General features: G+C 46.6%; 1 protein-coding gene across 1 annotated transcript in view; it reads right to left on the bottom strand.

The window, feature by feature from the left end:
* PDE6D (phosphodiesterase 6D) overlaps positions 1–7,493 on the bottom strand; it is a 39,309-nt gene extending 31,816 nt beyond the window's left edge. Inside the window, exon 1 of the mRNA XM_086468055.1 lies at positions 7,456–7,493. The gene's annotated coding sequence lies outside the window, so the exon portion shown is untranslated. The remainder of the gene's footprint in view (positions 1–7,455) is intronic.
* Between the last annotated feature and the right edge of the window lie 4,658 nt (positions 7,494–12,151).

Here is a 12,151-nt window from a genome sequence, read left to right on the forward strand (position 1 = left end):
ATTGCTCCTAGTTAGTTAAGCAATACAGGAGTGGATAAATTTAATAACATGATGCTTTTGTGCACTGTTATCCCAAAGGCTGATTGCAAATAAAAAATTATTTTTCTTGCTTTTTACGGAAGCCTGCTGTTCTTACAGAAGAATGTTGTGTGATATTCTAGTCATGAACATAACTAACTCAAAGGTTCACTCATGGCTGAATTAATCTGAGACTGTTTCCCCTAAGCCTCTTCTAGACCTGAGATTTCTGTCACAGTGAGAACTCTGTTCAGGAGAAATCTGACAAAGGAATCTCAAGTTCATGCTCACAACTGAAAACCCTGGTTGTCAATCAGGATTTAGCAATATGCAGCTGAGATGTGGTTCCTACTGTTGTTCACGAGAACTTCAGTTACAGTCAGGTGTCTTCTGGACAGAGCCTCCCAATAGCCCTACTGTGTCTACTTGGACATGATGCCCAATGACTGTATGGGGGGTGTTCCCTCAAAAACTGTCTGTCCTTTAACGTTGCTCTGGGAGTGATGCTACACAGGTGCCAAACCTCTTGTTTCTGTGGGTGCTCCTGATGCAGTCTCAGGATAAAAAGGCAGCCCCTGAGAACAGTTTTTGCTGTTACTGCTCCCTACTGTAGTTTCTTGCACATCAAGCATAAATAAATGATCTGCTCCTTAAGATGTGTGAGCAACAGACGTGCAAAAGTCACCTTTCATGTGCTCACAGAACTTACTTTTGATAAATTTTGCTATACTAATATGCAGAAAAAGACAAAATTCAATATTGCCAGGCGGACCTTAATGGATCATAATGTTTTCTGCTTGTTACTGTAACTGGGAATTCAGCATACCTGATGCTTCTCTACAAACTTTGACTATCTAGATGTAAACAAAACACTTCTCTTTAATGGAGGATCTGAATTCAAATTTGAAGCTGGCTTAATTTCCCATCTTAGGGAAATAGAAGAGGCTTATATTAAGTAAATTGAGGAAGTCAAAGGCAGAAGTTGGAGTACAGTGGCCTGCTATCTTACAAACTTCATGTAAAATTTTGACGTAATATTCTTTCCAGATCAACTTAAATTCAGAGATAAACATGTGTAAGAGCAAGTCCAATCAGCTTCCATGCTAAGACTGCTTTCAGTAACAGAAAATCATTTTTTTCAGAGACACAGGAGACACATCAGATATCCGCAAGAAAAAACCCAAAACCTACTCTGAACAGTATCTGAGCATTTTATTTGAGGATCTTTAGATGCCTTCCCTGCTTGGGCGCCTTTCCTACTTGTTGGCTGTGAAGATGCATGGCAGGGGAAGAAGCTCTATCAATTATCACTTGATGGATTAAATTACTATCTTCTGCTGTGTGGAAATTCAAATACTGTAACAACAGCTGAAACATAAGGCACCAATGACTTCTAAAGATGCGAAGAGTAACTGATATTATCTTAACATGATACAAAGGCAGTAAGGGGAAATAACTTTGCTAATGACAACTGCGTTATTTTAGGTACCTTTAGGTCAGCACTAAGCAAGCAATTAAAAATACTGAAACCATAATTCCAGTGAAGTGCTGGATGGGTAAGCTTTGGAGAGATTAAAAGATAAATCTTAGAAATAAAATTCTAACCACAAGGTGCTAAAGTAATATTGCTGACTAATAAGAAAACCCCAAACTTCAATGTCAACTTATTTCTAAATCAGTGTTAGTTAGATGTATTCTCTGTAGCACCTGGCAACTCATTTGTTTCCTGTGATGGTGGAGCTCTTGATGCCCCTTCCACTGTCAAGGGCGCAGAGCACCACTTCCAGCACTATGAGTGGTTTGCATTAAATCTGAAATGCAGAAAACTGACTGTAGCTCGTTCAGATATAAAGCTAATGCAAATCGCTGTTTAAGCACAATTAAATATTTACAGGTTTTTTCAATGGAAGTGAACAAGGGGAGGACAGGAAGTTTTTGGTGCTCCCTGAGGAACCAGGCAGGCAAAACCAAACCTGGTTGAATTACTTGCAAATAAAGCAGGAGCATGCCTCGTGACTTATGCATAAGAAAGATGATGAGTCTGTGTTTAGCATGCGAGAACTACAGATCGTTGCATACTGCAGAACTTCTGCCACTGCTGGAAACAATTCTGATACGGTAAAGGTACTTTGACCACAGTGACACTTAACCACCAAGTACAACCTGGCTCAAGCTTCTATGTGAAACTGGCCTCTTTGAAACAAAGATCTCTTGAGGCTGCCAGGGTGGGAACTTGTTCTGCAGTCAGACTAACTGGAAATGTGGACAACTCTTGCTTGTAAAGTACTCTAAGGTTTGTAGATGGGAAAGTGGTAATGAAAGGTCAAGAACAACAGAAGACAATTTCTCATGTGATATGAATAATGAACTGTATGCATTATATGGAAGAACATTCCAGTTTTTAGAAACCAGGAACATGGATGAGGGAGCACAAATTTAGGTTTTCTAGAGTGTTTTAAAAAATTGCACTGGCACAAGCTACATGCAAGTTCTGCTTCGGTTCTACAGAGTGCATTGCCCAGGTTCTGGGCAGCCCTGTTCCCTCTTTTAGCCAGCCACTGTCTCCTTTTAACCTATGAATTTGGTGATTCATCTTTCTATTCCATTGCAAGAAGTCTAAACAAACTGAAATCTGAGGAAGTGCACAGAGGAAACCTCAAAACAAAGGGGAATTTTTAAGCCAAATAAAGCTGCTACCTTGTTAAGTTTTGTAAACAACAGACAAGCATTTTAAGTGAATATGCAGCTAAAGATCTACTGGCCTAACAAATAAATTGGAAACTTGATTTGATGGAGCTTTCATTTGGATTCCTCAACTTTTGAATGCTGCATCGAAGTAGTTCAAAACTTAGTGAGTATTCTAGGACTTGATAGGCAAGATTGTCATTGACTACAGTTTCTGTGTATACAGCAGAAACCAGGTAGAAACTGGAAATAGAAGTCTCTGTCTGCAGAGTAATATAAAGTTCATAGAAGCTCTTAATGGTATAACTGCATTTTCATTACAGCTCTATCCATCTTTGTAAGAGGTTAATGCTCTGCTAGAATGATTTTCTACACAGAAAAACAGTTGTGAGAGCAGGATTGGAAGAAGCTCTGGGAGCTAGGAGGATGTTGCACAGGGAACTTTGAGGATTCCAGAAGGTAGCCTTTGACACGTAAAGTTTTGCCTACAAATGTTGGAGTGCCTGAGCTACGGATATATGTCTATACTGACCACAAATACTAGTTTCATAACTCCATAACTACTCTGACCTACAGTTAATATTGTCTCTTCATGCTTATGTTCACCACACTGGTTTGTTTCAGGAGACTTTTGAAGTACAGTAAGATATACTGCATAGCCTGAAATGGAAATTCATGGAGAAACTTATCCTAAACTGATAAGTACCTATAGGACAATCAACACCATGGACACCTAACTGATGAGACTCCTCTGTACAGAAGCACACAAAATAGGTGATATCCTGTTTGACTTGCAAGATTTGAAATAGAAAATGGATATGCTTACTCATATGTTGAGAGGCTAGATGCCTTAACTATGCTGTGAGACCCAACTGACTTGTTTGGGTTTTCTCTTCCTTGCTCTTCTGGCTGAAACGTTACAGGAAGAAGTGCTTAAAGAAGCTGAACTGTGGTTCCTCAAGAGCTGGATGTGAATCTGTTGTTGCAAACCATGGCTGGATATTTCTAATCTACAGCACAGATGCTATGTGAGAAACCAAAGCATGTGTGCTTTCTAAATGCTGGCAAACCAAATTAAATAGGATAACTGGCTACAGTGTCCTCACTCTAGTGAGCACAGTGCATAAAAAAAAAAATAATTCTAGTTCATATCAGAACAAAGATAAACAGGCAACCCACAAACCATCAAGGGGGCTGGTGGGGGGGAAGCAATCAGGAAAAAGCCCTGAGTTTTCACTGTTAGAGAAATACATTATCAGTGTTACTTTTTTACGAAAAAGGATGCTAAATACATACATTTAATAGTACACACTAACTCTAAAGATAAAATGACAAAATGAAACCTGGAGAATGTGTTGAAAGGGCAAGTGGGGGTCAAGTAAAAAGCTATTCTGTGGCTTGACAGAGTAACTGTCTCATCTCCTGGAGAAAAAAGGCATAATCAAATTTCATGCATTTGAGATTATAGGGCCAGCTGTGCATAAATACTTGCAGAGGTAAGACTTGACTAATATTCCAGAGGAATGAATCTTCAGTTACCAACTGAACTGATATTGCTTTTGGTCAAAAGACAAGTCTGCGTTTTCACAGTACTAGACCAGCTCTAGATACTATTGTAAGTTGTTAAGAGTAACAACTGCTGTTCAGGCGAGTGCCTTCCAAACAAGGAGCTGATGAACATACTTACAGGGCCTCTTAACAAATACTGTCTCTGAAGAAGTGACAAGCTATAAAAGTTTTTGCAGGCTGCCTTCCATCTCTTACTACACAATACTTACTGGACTGTCAGTGTTCAATTTTTAACTGGTGCCATAAAAATTCTTAGGACAAGTGTGGAAAAGTATAATGAACATCCTCACTTGCCTGTAAGCATTAAATATTTCTCCTTTGGTTTTAATCCTTTTAAAATAGCAAAATCCATGATAAGAGGGAGTAAATGTTTCTGGCTTGAATTCCAGGACACTAGCCACAACATGGTTCTGCACTAGTGTCACAGAGGAGGGAAAGCATATCTCTGCATTAAAGTTAGAGGGTGGATTTGGGCTATAATTTAATTTCCACAGCAGCATGTCCTAATCAGTTAGAAAGCTTGTAATTAACCTCTTCCCAGGAACCACAAGTAAACAGAACTTGTTTAAGTAAACTTCAATTACTCAATGCGAACTGGATTTCCAGCTACAGTGGCTGTTTGTGTGTTAAAGTAAGGAAGTACTTTGGAAGTCTGCTTCCTCAATGATGCTTTCTGCCCTATCAGCCCATCTTGCCACACAAGGAATCTAATACACAGAGACCTTAGGTGTAACACTGTGCCGGTTTCTTGTGCTAAAAGCAGGTTCCGTTTCAAGTGCCAAGTTTGCAGGGTGTGCTTAAGTTGGTGGAGTTGAACTCCTTCCCTCCTGGGAGTTGAGGAAAAAGTTGTCAAGTACTCAAAGTAGAAACTTAACGGCTTTTCAGAACATGTTTCTCTCTTTCTTTCTATGAAGTAAATTAAATTAGCACACACAGCAGTACAGTGGGTGGAAGATAAAGCATCTCTTTAAAATGTAATGCTCTCTAGAATACACACTGGCTTTTAGAAAAGGAAGTAGAAGTCTGAGCTGATGGCTGCCTTACAGAGAGCACGGCCACATCTGGGCATGAGTAGTTTCCTGTGTGGATGGCGCAGTGTCTCCAGGCTTCCTCTCATAAATGAGGAATGTCTGTTCAGCCACTCTTCTGGTTTACTAAAGGCATATGTAGATGTTTTTCAACTATTTTAACTTGCTAAAAGTTCCAATTATGAAACGTTTCTCCAAACTTTCCTGTTTCTCAGACTTTATCCTACCTGGCCCCTATGGGAACTATCGAAGTACTCTAGCACTTTTGGAGAAGTACAGTCAAGGTTTTGCCTAAAATTGTCTTATCTGAAGTAAAACTGGTATCAGTTTGGGGTTTTTTTTGCTTAGGACAAGCAAAGAAAGACTAAATTTGAGGTACTTCAACATGGAACTGCAGAGTATTTCTACTAAAGCTTCTTCTCCATGCTATGGCTCCTTGAGATAACAGAAGTTTACCTTAGGTTTGTCTAACATCCTTCCTCTCAAAGGGCAAAAAGCATTTTCTACTTAAGCAAACAAACAACAAAATGGGTTATTTCATCCCAAGTTGGACAAAGGCCTTCACGTAATTTCTGCTGTCCAGCAAAGACTATATATAAAAACAGGCAAAAAGCACTGAAAAGTTTGTTCCCCAGGCTTAACTTTCCAGGCACTCCTCAATTCTATCAACAGCTTAGTCTGGTTTTGTCAGAAGCTTATTCTTCTTTTAATTGCCTGCACAAAAGGTTTTTAAATTATGTTTTGACAGCTAAAATACTCCATCTTCATAAACAAAAAGAACTGTCAATAGTGCTAGTGCAGAAGCGAAGCAACCAGATGCAGTACTAAGAGCTGGGGGAGAGGACAATGATTCAAAAGTTAAGAAAAGCATCTGCTTATAGTTTGATACCAGCTATCTGCCTAAATCCACCCTAGAAAATCAGATCCTGCTACAGCTGGCATAGAGATTATGAACATCTCACCGGACAAAAAAAATAATGTTTAGAAATAATAGTATTAGATCAAGAGGGTATTCAGTTCACTTCTGTCCTTTTCATTGGAAAAAAAAAAAACAAAAAAACAAAACCAAACAACCCAACAACCCACAATTTTCTGTGGTCTGTCAAGCTAGCAAGCTTGCATTTGTCTTCCAAGCTTCGAAGAATCCACTATAGTAAAATACAGTAGCTTTATTTTACACGTATCATATTTCTCCCACCCTTAGTTCACACATGGGCCTTTAGGTTGAGCTTTTCTCTATTTCACTGAAATCCTGAGTTGGAAGAGTACACACAGGATCTCTCTTGTCTTCCAAGCTCAGATCTATCTCATTTCATCAGCCTTAAATTCATATTCAGAAAAGAGACATGAAATCAGAATGCTTTTTGAAAGCCACAACACGGAAAGTTTTCAAATGAACTTCACAGAAAGGCACTAACACCTCGAGTATGTCAGTGCCAGCAATACAAGACGTTGGATGACCAACCATGACCAACACAACGTGTGCCAGTACCTCACGGTATGAAACGACCGGGTATGTCCTTTCCAAGCAGAGGTGCCAAACGCAGGCCGGAGGGGAGGGGATCAGATCCTCCTGCCACCGAGGGCACCGGGCGCCGAGCTACTTCACGGCTCCTCGTTGCCGAGGCGGGGGACCCCGCTGTTCCGGGGCCGCCGCCCTCCTGCCCAGCCCCTCTCCCCCGGCCGCCCATCAGCAGCCGCCCGGCGGACAGCTCCGGCGCGGCGGGACTCTGCGGTGGGGGCCGGGGAGGCGGTGGCCGCCGCCGCCACCTTGGTAGGGACTTTGGCCATCTGCCACCGCCCCGGTGGGGATCCCCACACTCACACCGCGACCCCCGCGGAGCAGGGACGGGAGCCAGGCTCCAGCGCTGCGGGGGCTCCCTCGCCGTACCCCCCCTCCCCAGCCGGCTCAGGGCCAGTCCCTGTTCCGCGGGGGTTCGGCCATGTCCAGGGGGAGGGACACCCCCTCCCCCGCCACCGGAGGAGGAGGACGCCATTGGGAACGGCCCAGCCGGGGAGGCGTTTCCATGACAACCACCCTTCCCGCCCTGGCGATCCGCCCTCGCCACAGGGGGGCGACGATCCCCGTACCCCCCGCCGCCCCCTCCTTCCCGGCCGGGTCCCGCCCGCCTCACGGCCCCTGTCGGGAGGATACAGCTTGAAGCCCCGGAGAATCTCCTTGGCCCGCTCGTCCGTGGCCGACATGGTCCTGCCGCGCCGCGCCGCGGGCGGACGGGGCTGGGCCGGGCTGGCCTGGCTGCGCGGGCCTGGGCGGGAAGGCGGCGGTGACAGCGGCGCCTCAGGACCCCCCCCACCCCTCCCCCCTCACTCCCTCGCACCCGCCACTGGCCGGCGCAACCAACCCCAGTGGCCTCCCGAAGTCCCGCCCCCTGGACCGCACCACCGGCCAATCAGGCGTTGTCATCTCCTCGCCGCCCCGCCTTCTGCTCCAGGAAGGACGGTGCGCCTGGCCAATCAGACGGCGCGCCCGCGTGCCCGCCCCCCCTCCATTCAAGGGCGGCTGCGCAGCGGTCGTTAAGGCGTACGTCCCGGCCGCGCCTGACGTCGCCTGGGAACGGGAGTCGCTGCAGGACAAACGTTTCCCGGCCGCGCCGCTCCGCCCCGCCCCGCCCCGCCTCGCCCTGCCCTGCTCTGCCGTCGTGAGGCGCGGGCCGGGGCCGGCGGGGGGAGCGGACAGCGCGGCAGGCGGCGGCCCGGGCGAGACGCCGCCCCAGGCCTGGTCAGCAGCGGCCCGACGCCAGCCCGCGCGGCCGGGCGAGCGCCGCCTGGGCCGTGCCCGAGCTGCTGGAGCTCGGTTGGCGCTTCTCTGGCAGCGAATTCATCCCTCCGGCTGCTCGACGGCAGCCCAGGCGGGCTCCAGCCGTGAATTTGGGTTGTCTTGGGGACTTGGTGCTGCCTTGCGTTCGGGCCCAGAGCAACTTCGGCATGCCGAGGCCGCAGCTGGCCGGACCGTCATCATGAAGAAAGCTTAAAAGAGTTTGTTTTCCCTGGAACAAAAGCAGCCACCTTTGCACTGCAGAAATTTGGCCTTTGTGTCAGTGTAACAGATTGTGGGGGAAAGTCTGGTTCATTAACACATCCCAGAAGCCAGGGTATTCTTTAATATGAGCATGACAAATTAACTCCTCCATTAACGAGCTGAGCACAGCTAATATGAAGCAGTAATAAGTCACGAGGAAAATAAAGGTAGTGGTTGTAATCCAGGCTCAGAACAGGACTGGTGAACAATCTGGGTGCCATCAATATGTTCATGGCTCCACTTGCCTCCAAATCCGCCACTGTACCCGTGAGGAGAACATGAACATTAATAAAGGTCATGTTTAATGCATAAGGACAAGGCCACTGCCAGTATAACCAATAAGAGATCTTAATAATAAAAATAGGTAGTATTTATTTCCCTGATGTATGTGATCCATGCTCAGTTCTGCACCATCAGTTTAAAAGTGTATGAGCAGATCATTTTGAATCTGGGCAGAGGGCCAGGGGTATGCTATGCTAATATATATCTATCTTTTATTAGGAGTCCTGCCTGGGTTTTAGGCTCTGTAACTGCATGCTATCTAACGAAGAGGGACTAAAGATTGCCGAGGAGAACTGACAGAGTGAAAAGGTGAGCAAGAAGAAAAGCAGACCTGAAAAAGGCAGGAACAAATGGTCGTGTGTGTGGGAAGAGCCTGCTGGTGGAAGTATGACACGCCAGTTTACACAAGACGTAAGGAACTCAATCCTGCCTCTGTTCAGGCTCCTCTGAGATGAAAGAGCCAGAGACCAAATGGGTCTCGTAGCGGGGAACTCTTGCAGTGTTGAAAGGCTTCTTTAGCACAGGGCTAGGAGTGTTTCCAGAATTTAGAGCTGGGGCCTTTGTGTTTTCTGGCCAAATCTCAGAATTCCCAAATTCACCTTGCTGTGCAGGGAAGCACAGGCCTCTCATTTTTGAACTTCTGAAAATCACAAAAGAGCTCATGGTTGAAGTGTGAAGCTCTTGAGTCTGCCCCGGGCACGAGGAGCAGGGGAACGCGTGACACCGTAACTCAGAGTGACAGAAACCCTGGGATCTCTCTCCTCGCAAAATCCTTTGGCTGCATTAGCACAAACGACACCCTTGAGCACATCAACTTTCCAATATACTTGCAAGAAAGTTGCTGCAAATCTCATTATCCCTTCGTGCCACTTTGTACTGAAAACTTCACCTTTGCTCTCACATCTCTGGCAGTTTCTGAGCTGCCATTGCAGGTGAGAAGATGCCTCCAGCCTGCCTTCTGCTTCCCCAGAAGCTGTTCTCTCATGGTGCAGATAAACAAGCTGGTGTTTCTGCAGATCAGTGTAACTGGGAGATGGTTTCATAAGCTGGGGTTTCATTCCCCCCCTGCCCCCTCTTGATGGAAGGGGTTGTACAGCTGCATATCTGCAACCACCCAGACACACAACATCACTCGTCAGCTAGCCAAGGTGCGAGATGAGAATCCAGCGAGCAGCTTAGCCTCTGGATCCTGGGAACTGCAGAGATCTTGACAGCTTCTTCAGCAGGGCCTGGGAGCTCCCATCACCCTGTGCTCTGGAGATGTGTGCTGGCAGCAGCGGGGGTCAGAAGCCTGGAAGGAGAGAGGATAAATGGATGAAACGGTGAAAGCGTGCACAGATGAGGAACGAAGCTGCGTCCAGGACCATGGTAGCATTTATGCAGCCTTAGCTTACCCCTAGAGCTACTACTGGCCATTCCGTCATGTGCAGATGCACCTGCTCCTGCTCTAACATGGCCACGGTGCCAACTGTTGATTTTGTTTTGCTTTAAGTTGTTGGGGAGTAAAATTATTACAGACACTTTAGGAACTGGATCCTAATCCTGGCAGCTACATCTAGCCTAGTGTATGATTTCTGAATATAGTGTCCTATTTCTGAGCAGAGGTCCTATGTTGTCCTAATGTACCTCTTTTCACAAGAGTTTTTGATTTAAACCACCTTAAGGGTGGATAAGGAAAAAGATAAGAAACACAACAGTACCTGCTTACACTGTCAGCCCTCTCCTTGGCGAGGCCAGGTGGTAATTTTCTTGCCAATGACGCATCAGAATTGAGACTTTAGGAGAGGAAGAACCAGCTCCAGAATTGTGTCCTGGGGCACCAGGAGGTGCAAACCTACAAGGAGCGAAGCTGGTGCCGCCAGCCTGGCATGCAGCAGGCAGACACAGGCAGGGTGCAGCCACAGGCAGGATGAGCAGCTGGAGGCACAGGGTGCTGGAGAGCCTGAATAACCAGACAGTGACTCGGTGTGATGGAAGCTGCAGGACAGAAGGGGGTCACTGCGTTAATCACACCCTTCCTGGTCTCTGTCCCTTACAGGTGACTGCAGCCTCATGCCTTGGCTTCTGACTGAGAAACCATGTTATCAAAGTCTCTCTCTGGGGCTCCAAGACCCCACTGCTTAGGGACGTGACTCTGGATTCATGGTTTCTTTTCTCAGGCAATGCAGGGAAATAAGGTGAATTATCTGCTACCTAAAAGGGACCTGGATTGCAGAATCACAAGGGGAAGAGACAGGATGAGTCAAGAGATAATGCCAACATTAAAAGATAAAATGGATTAACATCTCCCTGCACGTAGAAAGCTGCGTGGGCGGAGCAAGAGGTTGCAATAGCTGTTTAAAAGGGGATGAGACAGCTGGGCATCCTCATATTTTTCTCTTAAAAAAGAGAAATCCATCCCAAAAGCTGAGCTTAGCTGATGCTATCCTCCAAAGTCCACATCAGTCAGCCAGGCTGGCTGTCCACAGTCAGGTGTCAGGGCAGTCTGACTAACAGACCCTCCTGGCTGACCTACACGGAGCTGTAACACAGCTGATTTTCACCTGCAGGCTCCAGCGAGAGGTTGCAAAAACAATCCATGGGAAACAGCTCACAATCATATATTTCCATTTGTATTTCAGCCTGGGATTTCAGCTTTAGTGACTCTTCAGACAAATGAGGCAGCGCACTGCTTGCCCAAGGCAACTGTTCCAGTGTGTCTGTGGGGTGACATGAACCGTGGTGGAGGGCGTGTTTAGGATGTGATTAAAGAGGTAATTCTCCCTCCCTGTGCAGATGAGATCTAAGCGTGGCTTAAGTAAATTACTGAATGGCTTGTTATAGCCCTGGCTGAGTTCCCTTGCAGTGCAGGGCCTGTTTTTTTACATCCAGTTTTCTTTGAAGCCCGGAGTGTCACAACAGCATCCCAACACCTGCATCTCTGCGCTTGTCTGACACCCCTTCTCTGGAAGGTGGGACCCCGGGGACTTGCTGCGGATGGCTCTGAGGCGCAGGCTAAGCCCTGTCAGTTTTCCTAATAGTTTCTGATGTTCGTTCTCTGAAAGCTCCCCCCGCCTGACGGTGTCCACAGTTTGATCTTCAGGGACTAGCTGACTGAAAGCCAGAAGCACTTTGCTCTCGGCTGAAGGATTTTTAACAGAAGCACTCTTTATTCACAGCGTGGCACAGACGAGCATACAGACCTTAGGGAGGGTAAAGACCCCAAAAGCCCTCTTGTGTCCACCCTTGCTCTTCTACCCCCTCAAGAGCCTTTTAGCTCCTGAGCTGTGTCCCGGAGAGGATCTCAACCTCTCCATCTCCCTCACATCACAGACTGAGCTCTGCCCTTTGGTTTGTCATTTGTGTGGGCCATTTTTCTACGGAGTTTAAAATAATTCCTAGCACCTTGTGATCTTTCACCCCCGTCTCTTGGCATTTTTCCGTTCGCACCCCAGGAGGGCTGGCCTGAGGGGCTCGCCTGGTAGCCTCCATCATCCTGCCCTGTGCAACCGTTCAATCTAAGAATGGCCCCACTTCAGCTTCTCAGGTA

The sequence above is a fragment of the Leptosomus discolor genome, chromosome 7 (assembly GCF_034619465.1).
Source record: "Leptosomus discolor isolate bLepDis1 chromosome 7, bLepDis1.hap2, whole genome shotgun sequence".
Taxonomy (NCBI): Eukaryota; Metazoa; Chordata; class Aves; order Leptosomiformes; family Leptosomidae; genus Leptosomus; species Leptosomus discolor.